Consider the following 12,542-nt stretch of genomic DNA (forward strand, 5'->3'; position numbering starts at 1 on the left):
TTTGTTTGTTTGTTTTAGAATTTTGGTAAGATTTTGAGCTAAACTGATGACATGCCAGAGAGAAAGATCTCAAATGTCCCCCCCACCTTGTTGGTTTTAGACATTGCAAATATTTCTTCTCAACTTTCAGCATTAACTCTATCAATAATCTTATTTATTGAACAAAAGTCCTTAATTTTGGTATAATCTAATTAGTCAATTTTACTAAATGGTTTGTGATCTTGATAGTTTTTAAAGACTTTCTTGCCCACTCTTGCAGTACATTTATTGAGGTATAATTGAGATATAACTGATAAACAATAAACTGCATGTCTTTAAAGTCTACAATTTGATGAGTTTTGACATAGGTATATAACCCAATCAAGATGATGAACTTATCCATCACCCAGGAACATTTCCTCCTGCCCTTTGGTAATCCCTCTCTCCTAATCTCTAGAATCTCCCCCTGCCCCACCCCAACACGTATATATCCAGTTGTTCGAGCACCATTTGTTAGTAGTAGATTTTTAATACTGAAAAATACAAGTACTATATAGTAAAAATGACTGTGTTTATTTTTAGGGGAGAAAATTTCAGGAGAGATATTTTACAAACCTTTTAACTGGAACTTGTCAAATAAATACTTAGACGAAGAACAATGTATATGTCAAGTAAGTTTTATATAACATATAGCCCCTGCAACAGTGATTAATGCAAAAAACACATATACAATTAGAAGTAATAAGAACATTAAAAAAAGATTTATGAGTACAACAACAATATTAATCAATAGTAGTTATCTTGATTCTAAAGCTGGATAATGAAAATGCATGAAATGAATGTTATTGATCCATCTCACTTATATATATATGTCTATACAAATATCTTAAGTAGAATACTAGTTAATCAAAGTGTATTAAAAAATAATTTCAGCACACTCTTTCTTGTTTATGAAAAACTTGCATAAAGTAGTAAGAGACCATCCTTGAATAGAAACTGTTCTTGAACTTGACTAAAGTCAGTAGAACATATCTGTAAAATCATCTGGGTGGAGACTTTTTGAGTAGGAAAGTGATTAACATTTTAATTTAATGCTTATTAGTATTTTCAAGTTTTGAATTTCTTCTTGACCAATTTTGCAGTTTGTATTTTCCCAGAAATTTATCTATTTCATCTAGGTTTATAAATTCATTAGTATATGGTTATTCATAATACTGTTTATTTTTAAATCTGTAGTGTCTGTGTCTGATTTTCATTCTGTATTTTGCTTACTTGAATCTTTTTTTTTGTCTTTTTCATTCTAGCTAGAGTTCTCTTTGTTTCTTCTCTGACTCATTGCTTATATCATTCCTTTTATTCTTATTTCTTCTCCACCTACTTAATAGATTTACCCTGTTAACTATATCCTTCCAATCTTCTCTGTTGCAGCTTATTGTTTATCTGTTTCTGATAGAGTAGGTTAAAATCTCCAGTTCTAATCATTGATATATTCTTGAGTTGAATGTTTTGTTCATTAGTTTCCAAACTTCTTTTGTTTCTTTCTAATGTATTTCATATTCTACTTATCTAATTAAAGCCTTAGTTATATCCTAGAAAATTTGACAAACTTTTATTTAAAGTTTTTCATAATTTCTTGGACGTGGTTCCATAGCGTAGCAATTGGCACGTCTGCTTTACACACAGAAGATCCTGGGTTCACACCCCAGTGGGTCTACAGTCCATGGTCTCTGGCCATGCCACTCTAAACAAAGCACGATGTCTGATCTCAGAAGCTAAGCAGGGACGGGCCTGGTTAGTACTTGGATGGGAGACCACCTGGGAAGACCAGGTGCTGTAGGCATAAATAATAATTAAAATAAAAAAAGTTTGTCGTAATTTCTCTCTCTTCCTTTTTTTTTTTTTCTTTTAAACACAACCAGTTTGAGTCTGTTGGCTTGTTTTCAATTGGGAAATTTAACCATAATGTCACCAAAAGGTCGCTGGGACTGGTAACATTTAAGAAATGGGTCAGTCTTGCATCCCCCTGGCTTGGGCCTCTTGCTCCATCAGGACTTGGTTGTAGGTGAATGGCCCACAAGTCAGCAGCCTTTGAGCAAGGTGTGTCCACGTGGAGATGGGGAGGGGTGGGAAGGGAGGTATCAAAAAGGCACAGTGCGTGGGGCAGTGGTAGCTGCATTTGCAAACATTCTTGCATCCGATGGGGGTCCTCGCCCTCCATTGGATATTTTCCACTACCCTATGATGACCAAGGTTTTAACTCAAGTTTTACTAATAGTATGTTTTTAGTTTCCAGACAGTTGGCGATTTAAAAAGCTATGCTTTAATTAGTAATTTCTCATTATAGTCATAGAATATAGTCATAGAATATAGGCTGTAATATTAATTCTTTTTAAAATATTAATTCTTTAAAATGTGGTATTAAGGCTTCCTTGTAATTTAGTACAGTCATTTTTTTAAAAATGTTTCACATGTACTGGAAAAAATGTTTCTTAGATGTAGAATTATCCCTATAGAATATATTGAGCTTGTCAATTATATTATTCAGATCATCTATATCTCTTATTGTTTGTCCTCTTGATTTATGTTTCTAAGAGAGCTATGTAAATATTTCCAGTTCCAAGTTGATTTTTTTTTCTTTCCTAAATTTGTTGATTGTTGTTTTATAACTATAAAATGAGAAGAGTATGAGTTAGTACATGTAAAACCTATAGAGCATATCTGGTGCTTAGAAGGTACTCAATAAAGTTAACTACTGCTATTTATATATATTTTAGCTTATTTTACCAAGCACATTTATGACGGTTATGTTTTCTTGCTCTCTTGTTTGTTTTATTATTATGTAACACTCTCTCCTTTGTTCCATAATTTTTTGCCTTGAATTTTATCACATACTAAAATTCCAAATTACTTTTGATTTATTTTTTGCCTGGTAAAGCTTTTCCCTTGATCATAGATTGAATTTCCAAGGAAGCCAATTCTAAAGAGCAGGCAGTTTATTAGTGAGTGCTCTTGAGACCAACATTTGAAAAGGAAGGAACCAGAATTGGACGGAAGGAGAAATTGGATTGCTGAGCAGTCACAATGCTTCAGCTAATTCAGAAGAGAACTCTGGAAAAAGATTTTTTTAAATATTCCACCCTCTAGAGAGCAGATGTTTTACCAAGACATCTCACATACTTACCACTTCCTGCTCAACCAGTCCAATTTGCGTAATGTTATCAATATAGCAGATAATATAGAATGATGTTTTGAGAGATGCTCAGCTACTCAGGACTCTTCAAATTATTTTATGACAGAGATCAGGAGAGTTAACAGAGCCCTCGAGCAAGGCTGTAAGTGTACATTGTTGTCTTTTCCAAGTGAATGTGAACTGTTTCAGTTCTCTTTTCTGATAGGGATGGAAAAGAATGCATTTGCCAGATCAAAGGTTGCATACTATGTATCTGAGGCCCTGTTAACCTTCTCTAGCAATGATACCACACTCGGCAAAACAGCAGCAATTAGGACTACTACTTGGTTGAGTTTGTAGTAGTTCACTGTCGTCCTCCAGGATTTGTCAGGTTTTTGCAGGGACCAGATTGGTGAATTAAATTAAGATATGATGGGGACTACTACCTTTGTAGTCTTTTCAAATTAAAAAAATTTTTTTTAAATTTTTTTATGGTTCAGAGGTTTTTAACTTATTTTTTTATACTATCATGCCATGAATGGGTTCCAGCAGTCCAGGGTCCTTTCTGTTAACTCTCACAAAGTGTGCTTCTCTGGTGATTCAGTTGAACCCAAGTACCTTTCTCTTTGGCTTCCTTCTTTTTCTGATCATTTTCCTTCACATGTCTCGGGAAGCTGTCTCAGCTCGTAGAGTGCTTAAATGCTCAATATGTATATTAATTCTCTTGGCAAGAATCTTGTCCTTAACTTATTTACAGCAATGCCAACTGAATGCTGGGTAACATAGTAGCCTCCCAGTTTTGCCATGGTAACATTTGTGGGGAATTCCTTTTTGAGCAGTGCTCATTCCCTTGGTGTCCACAATATTACATTTCCTGTAGTTTCACATGTATGTGGCCAAGGAACAACTCCGTGTTTTCTAAAAGGCCTAGAGAACATATAGCAGGTGCCACTCCTCTTTTCCTTTATGTTGGTCATTTTGGCAAATTACTGGAAGATGGTGGTTCCGGATGAAAAGTACTCTTTACCCCTCTCCTTTTTTGCCTAAAGGCCGGATATAAATTCTCCTTTACTGGAGACACTCTAGACTCTTATCAGCCCAGAGATAGCACCAGAGAAATCTGCAAACAAACCTTGCTCCATTAATTTCCTCCCATATATTTACCTTCCCACAGTTTGCCACCCTTAGAAGCCTAAAACTATTTTCCTTTGTCCTGTCATTTCTCCACAAATTTATTGTTCTTTGTTGAAGTTGCGATATTAGCCAAAGTTCTCAGCCACCACTTAGAGTTAATCTCCGTTGAGGTTTTTTCCCTGTGATGTGCACTGCATGTGTTAATGAACTTGTTTGTTTTTCTCTTGTTAATCTATCTTTTTTGTTAAAAGCCCCAGCTGAGAACCTACGATGGGCAGAGGTAAAGTTTTGTCTCCCATACAATGGAAACAATCCAAATGTCTATCAACAGAAAAATGGATAAATAAAATGTAGTATAGCCATACAATTGAATATTATTTACCTATAAAAAGAATAGAGTGTTGATACATGCTATAACTTGGATTAAACTTGAAAACATTATGCTTAAGCCAGTCAGAAAACTCTGTATTTTATATGATTCCATTATTATGAAAGTCCAAAAAAGGATAACCAATAGAGATAGAAAGCAGATTACTGGTTGCTAGGGTTGGGGGAGAGGGGTGATGGGAGGCTGGCTAGGAAGGTGATAGCTATTGGGTATGGGGTTTCTTTTTGAGATGATGAAAATGTTCTAAAATTGACCACAGTGATGGTCACACATATCTCTAAATATACTAAAATCCACTGAACTGTACACTTTAAATGGGTTAATTATATAATACATGAATTATATATCAATGTGAATTTTAAACACAAAATATTTTTGTTTTTAAAAATGGTAAATTAATACTTTTGGTCAATTTCATCATAGTGTCACTTCATGTAGTGTTACTGTTGACTTATCTTCCCACAAGCTTTTTTTTTTTGGACACCACATTTCTACTCAATTAGAGATCTTTTTTTTTTTTATACATATCATGCTGTGACTTCACAGGGAATGGGGTCCAGCAGCTCAGGCCCCTTTCCACTGGTTCTCACAAAGTGTGCTTCTCTGGGTGAGTAGGCTGGTACTTCAGTCGAACCCAGGTACGTTCTCTTTCGCTTCCTTCTTTTTCTGATTTTCCTTCACATGTTTTGGGACGCTACCTCAGCTCATAGAGTGCTTAATATGATCACTACGTATATTAATTCTCTTGGCAAGAATCTTGCCCTTAACTTGTTTGTTTACAACAATGCCGACCACAGACCGAAAGGAAGGTAACACAAGCTATTATTAAACCATCCTATACTTGTTAATCGGTTTTAAATGGAGGGCCTGAATTAATGAGCTTTCAATTATCTTGGCTAAGTTATCATTTTGAGATTAATTCTTTTTCTAGCCATTCTATTGCCTTTTGGATTCTGATTGTGTTTTCCACTGTGCAAGCATTCTGAAAATCAGATTACTGTAATTTAATTTTTTTATTCATCACTTATTCTCAATGCTGGATTATTTCCATAGATTCTAATCCTGTCTCCAGTTTACCTTCTGTAGTCCACTCTCTATAATATAGTTTATAGTTTGTTCAAAACAAAACAGAACAAACAAATAAAACCCCAAATCTCATCAGACTATTCCCTTGCTTAAAATATTTTAAAGAAAAAATAAAATAAAATAAGTAAGATCACATCAAAAAAAGTCTTTTAAAGAATTTTCATTGCCCTCAGGATAAAGTTTAGGTTCCTTAACTGGTTTACAAGTCCCTACACTGACCTGGCCCAATCTTCCAGCTTTATCTCTTACAAATAATCTATTTCACTTTATGTATCTGCCACAAAGAGACTTTTTTTCCTCTCAGCCTCCAGACATCTGCTTTTTCTGGAACATTTTTCCTTCAAATACTTATTGAGCTCCTATTATATTGCCAGGCGCTACTCCTGGGCTTTCATGTTTCTTTAGGGAGAAACAGATAATAGAAAAGTACACATATATTTACAACAAGAAAAAGGAATACAGCACAAGCAGAGAGTCCAGTACAAGAAACATCGGGGTGGGTATGTGTGGTGGTGGTGGTAGGAGATAGTAGCAACAGCAGCAGCCTAGTTTTTAGATTTTTCAAATCCCCACCAAAACAAAAATAAAAACAAAACAGAGCAACTAGTTGGCAAAACCAAAAATTCCTGGGCAACATCTGCAGCAAAACTAGATTACCAGATATCACCACAAACCCCAAAATATGAACAGTGGGAACAAACCAATAAGAGTCACAGGACCTGCTTGTTATGGGCGTCTATGTGGGAGAGCAGAGGAAGCAACCAGGGTGCTACAGATATATGAAAACAGAAGCTTCATATAACCAATAGGAAGCATGGCAGGCCAATCTGACAACAGAGCTGAAACTAAGAGAGGTTTTGCCCCCTCCAGTAGCAAGTGAAGGCAAGAGCTCACATGTGCCAGTAAGGCCTAAAGAGGTTGGAGAAACCTCACCTCTTTGAACTCTCCAACTGACTATCTAGGGCACTCTCTCAGGACAGGCCCCGTACTAAAGAAAAATTGCTAAGAAAGGAATCAAAATGAGCAGGACAAGGACAAGAGAGACAAAGGAAGAGAAGACCCAGAGAAAAGTGGGGTGAAGGTACAGAAGCAAGAAATCTCATAGAGCAAGCCACCATATCTTTGAACACTGCTCAAAAGCAACAGAATAGGGAGCTCTGTCAAGATAGAAAGGCTATATGAACAAATCCTTCAGGAAAATTAAATTCTGGTAAAATTGAGCAACAGAAAGTATCAAGTTAAATCCTACGCAAAGTTACTATAAGAAAAAAAAGAATAAAGAACAGGAAAACGTCCCTACAGACAAAGAAAGCATACCAGAGAGACATACTCACAAAATAGATGAAATTTATAACATTTTATTTTGAAATGAGCTAAAAGGCATTAATAAAGTGATGAGAAATAAAAGCATAACACAAATCAGAATTGTAAAAAACTCAAAAATGTTCAAAGTGTTAAAACTCAAGGAAAGGAACACAAGAGGAAATAAACACAACAAATAATGCTTTAAGAGAAATTAAAGATGAAAAAAGAAAAATTCTAAAGTAAAAAGAAATAAAGTAAGAGGATTTGAGAGAAAGTGACAAATATTAAATACAGACAAGTAAGATATAAAATCCATGGCTCACATTTTCGTTTCTCAGGTAACTTTTTTGAGTGCCTTCAGGGACTTCACTAATAGGTTAATAGAAATCTCTGAAAAAGAAAACCAAAACAAAGGAACAGAAAAAAAAATACTCAAAAACTACTCAAGAAAACTTTCCCCAAATTAAAAAATGTTTTCAAAACTGCATAGTAAAAGAATATAAAAGGTAACTAAAAATATTGACCTAGAATGATTATCACCATAACATATTCTAATAATTAGACATTAAAGAAAAAATAAATCCTTTGACCAGACAAAAAGAACATATGACTTATACAGACAGGACAAATTAGATCATTGTTAGACTTTTTTGATAGCAACGCTTTTATGCAACAAGAAAATGAAGTTGACATATTTTAAATAATTAAAAACATATGAGCCAAAGCAAACTAACTTTCAACTATAATGGACACAGACACATTGTTATCAATAGGCAGGAATTCAAAGAATATTGTTCCCATGAGCACTTCCTAAGAAATCCACTACAGAATGCACTTCAGACAACCAAACTGCTCAGAGAGACATCAACATGAAGGCTGTGAGTGAGCACTGTAAATTAGATACTTAAAGAACTGGGACTAAATGAAGGTTAAAAGAGAAAGCGTAGTATGTATTGGCCATATGATGACAATGGGGATATTATAGTCATAAAAAATGGGAGGAGAATGGGGATAGCATTTGCAAAAAAATTTTGAATTCAGAATTCATTCAAAAAATATTTATTGACAGCCAACTATATTCAAAGTACTGGGGATACCATGCTAAACAAACATTTTTAAGGTTCTGACTTCAAAAAACTTACAACCTATTTGCAGAAAAGAAACTATATATTAAACGGTAATGATGATAGTGGCCATATGTATTTTGTTTTTTGTTGTGGGGCTGCCTGCTACTCCCTCAGGTTACACTCATGGCTAATTCCTTCTCATCTTTGGGCAGCAGCCAAGACAACATTACTCTCAGAAGCCCTCTCTGATACCTCCAAATAAGTGCAGATGCTCCCACTCTGCTCTCCCATCGCACCTACCCAATCATTAGTCTCCTTTTATGGTTACTGATGGTTTAATTATCTCTTTCCAGATAGATTGTAAGCTCTTTGAGGGCAAAGACTATATCTATGTTTGTTTAACACTACATCCCCAGTACCTGGAGCATAGTAGGCCTTCAAAAAATATTTTTTAAAATAAATGAGTGATTCAATCAACCAATCAATCGGCATTTTAGGTATTGAAGATACAAAGACAAATAAACATTAGATCTTTCCCTAAAAGGCTAACAGCCTAGTGGAGGAACAGGCAGGTAGATAGGTTAATTTTCTGTGAAATGCAATTAATGCTCTTACAATACCATGCAGGCACAAAAGTAGGACTAGCTATCTGTTTCTACAGGGGACAGGGTCTGAGAAGTTTTCAGGGTGGATGTAAGTGCTTAAGTTAGGCTGACCAGGATAGATTCCAGGACAGAGGTTTATACCTATGATAGGCAGATTAATGGACCCTGAAGATGTCCAAATTCTAACCCATGAGACCTGTAAATATATGTTACCCGACATGGTAAAAGGGACTTTGCAGATGTGATTAAGTTGAGAACCTTAAGATGGGAAAATTTTCCAGCATTATCTGGATTGACCCAATGAAATCACAAGAGTCGTTTTTTTTTATGCCTACAGCACCTGGTCTTCCTAGGTGGTCTCCCATCCAAGTACTAACCAGGCTTGACCCTGCTTAGCTTCCGAGATGAGAGTCATTTTAAGAAGGAAGCACCACATCTGACAGGGAAATTTGAGGATACCATGCTGCTGACTTTGAAGGTGGAGGAAGAGGCCACATGCTCAGGAATGCAGAGAGCTTCTTGCAACTAAAAATGGGAAGGAAACATATTATCCCCTAGAGCCTCCAGAAAGAACCCAGCTTTGCCGACATCTTTATTTCAAACCAGTGAGATCTATTTCAGACTTCAGATCTCTAGAACTGTAAGATATTAAACTTATGTTGCGTTAAGCCGCTGAGTTTGTAATAATTCGTTACAGCAACTATAGGAAACTAATAGAGCAGCCCACCACCTGAGACTTTCCTACCCGACGTCATACACACACTCATTCATTCAGTGCCATACACTGTTTTAAACACTGTGGACATAGCCATTAAACAAGAGACAGACCCCTACCCTCAACGAGCTTGCATTCTAAGGAGGGTAGAAGGTCAATAGACCACTCAGGAAAAAACTTTAATAGTAAGTGGCATGATGAAAACAAAACAAAGTATCGGGGAAGTGATTGTTGGTGTGCATGGGGAGAGCTACTTTAGATGGAATGGTCAGAGGGGGATTCTCTGAGGTGACATCACACCAGGCATTGAATGATGGCAAAGAAGAGCCAGTTGTGTGTTGATCTGAGGGAAGCACATTTCTGGAAGAGCAACCAGCAAGGACACAGGCCCTGAGGGAGGAATGATCTTAGAGTGTCTGAGGAACAGAAAGGAGGCCCATGTGGCTGGAGCAGAGAGAATAATGGGTAGGAGGTCAAAGGGGAAGGAAGAAGCCAGGTCCTGCAGAGGCTTGTCCACAGGAAGGAGCTGGGATTTTATTTTAATTTCAGGAAGCCATTGTAAGGATTTCAGTGGGGGGGTAACAGCATCGGTTTTATTTTTTAAAATAATCTTGCTGCTATATGGTTAATGAACTGTGGGAGGCAAGAAGAAGGGCCAGAACACCAGTTGCAAGGTCACTGCTGTAATCTAGGTGAGAAGCGATGGTGGCTTAGACCATTGTCACAGCACTGAAAAATAAATCTCCCTTCCAGCTGTTTTCCAGTCACCTAGCTCTCCCTGGAGGCAACCCCTGTTCCTTGCCAGTTCCTTGGGGATCCTTCCAGAAATGTTCCAGGTACAAACATAGCAAATGCATTGTTTTTTAAAATGAGAATTTAGAAAGGTTAGCGGGTGTGTATCCTGCTTATAGAGTCATAGAGGATGTGTTGTGTACATACAGAAATGATGATCTTTCCTAGATAAAATCATCCCTAGAGTAGAGAAGGGTAATTTACTACTTCATCCCTAATCTTTTGCTGATTAAACAACACTTAGTTTTATATACTTTGGCTTTCTGAGTTAATTTACCCAGCAGGAAGGACTGTCCCAAAGAAGTGACTGGTGTTAATTCTTTTGCTAGGGATAGGTGCCCTTAGAAATACACAGACTGACACCTTGGTTGGCAGCTGGACAAGGAATAAAGAAGACAAAATTAGGAATTAGACAGGTCCAATCTGGGCTTTGCAACTTAGTTGTGTTTAAAGATAGAGAAATGGGGGAGCAGGAGTAACCAGAAAACTATGACCTTCATACAGAAGGCAGGGAACATTTGGACTATGCTAGAGTTGGAAGGTAAAAGCATTGGAAGCTGGTGGCACTGAGGTTGCATGTCATGCCAACAGAACAGAGGGACAGAGAAGGAAAGTCCTCAGACCTGGGCAGCGGAATTCTAAGCCTCTGTCCCCAGCGGCCATACTGGATGAATAACAGAGGTCCTCAACTTTTCTATGCTCAGCTTTCAACACTAGCACTTTTGCACATTATATATTTGCACCCTCAATCACCTTTTTAAAAGTCAACTGATTTTTGACAAAAGTGCAAAGGCAATTCAGTAGAGGAATAATCTTCTCAACAAATAAAAATAGTAGTTATTTTAACATCAGTAGAGTAATTATTCTCATGTTATGTAGTTACATGGTGATGCTTCCTAACAGCCAACAGTTTCGTTTCTGCAGTGTTATCTTCTTTGCTTTTAGAGCTGTTATGTAATTATAAAATTTAAGTGGGTTTTGAGGAGATTTTTGTTTTCCCCAGTAGTTTTTAAGCCGTGCTCCTGGGAACACTGGAAGTGTTTGAGGGAATTTTTTTTTTGGTGTAGGAAAAGATAAGGGGAAGGGTGTGAGCACTACATAAATACATATACATTCTGCTTCAGCAAAAGCAGAACTTCAATCAGTTACATATTGAGCTTCTGTGAGACGCTCACTCGAAGAAAAGATTCTGCACATAAAAAATGGAAAACCATAGTTTTATTGCATTTTGCAATTTTATAATATTTTATAAGAATTAGTGGTAAACAGAAAAATAAAAGTCCTGATCTACTGTGGAAAATAAACAGATATAGTGAAAAAGCAATGAGTCTTCAGCCTCCATGGAAGTTAGGCTAGTAAATTGTTTTTAGTGTAAAGGCAGGCTCAACGTTAAAGGGAATGTTTGAAATGCTAAGAATGTGTCATCAAAGATTGGATCTAAAAAAAAGAGATGTATGAGGAATTAAGATATGAGGAAATGGGATAATGGCTGTGAGAGCCTAGTAGATAGTACTAATAGGCACTTAGTGTGCACTTAACTTATTGTGCACTTACTGTTTGCTAGCTGCTATACTAAGTACCTTGTAGGTATTATCTCATTTACTCTTCATAATACCATGAGGAATTTACTATTATTACTCACACTTTTCAGATTAGGACACTGGGTCACCAAAAGGTTAAGTAACTTGCTCAATAAATACAGATAGTAAATTTTAGGATTTGAACCCAGGTAGTCTTGACTTGAGTCTACACCTTTCTGGCTCAGAGTGTGTGGTTAGTTTGACACTGAGTGAGCTCTCAAAAATTAAAGTTTTTCCACAAAGTATTACTGAGAGAAATTAAAGACCTAAATAAATAGAGAGATACACCATGTTTATAGATGAAAAAATTCAATATTGTTAAGATGTCAATTTATCTCCAAACTGATCTATATTCAATGCAATCCCAATTAAAATCTCAGCAGACTTTTTTTTTTTTTTTGTAGAAAATGACAGAGGAACAAAGTTGGCACCTTACCCTACTTGACTTCAAGACATACTGTAAAGCTACAGTGATCAAGATATTGTGGCATTGGCATAAACACAAATAGGTCAATGTAACTAAACAGAGTCCAGAAAGTCCCACAAATATATAGTCAATTGTCCACACAGACTTTGTACACCAATGTTTATAGCAGCTTTATTTATAATGGCCAAAGAGCAAAGGCAATTCAATAGAGAAAGAATAGTCTTTTAAACAAATGGTGATGTACAACTGGCTACCCATATGCAGAAAAAAAAAAAAGAATTTCTATCCATACCTC

Source organism: Pteropus vampyrus, unplaced genomic scaffold (genome assembly GCF_000151845.1).
Source record: "Pteropus vampyrus isolate Shadow unplaced genomic scaffold, Pvam_2.0 Scaffold276, whole genome shotgun sequence".
Lineage (NCBI taxonomy): Eukaryota > Metazoa > Chordata > Mammalia > Chiroptera > Pteropodidae > Pteropus > Pteropus vampyrus.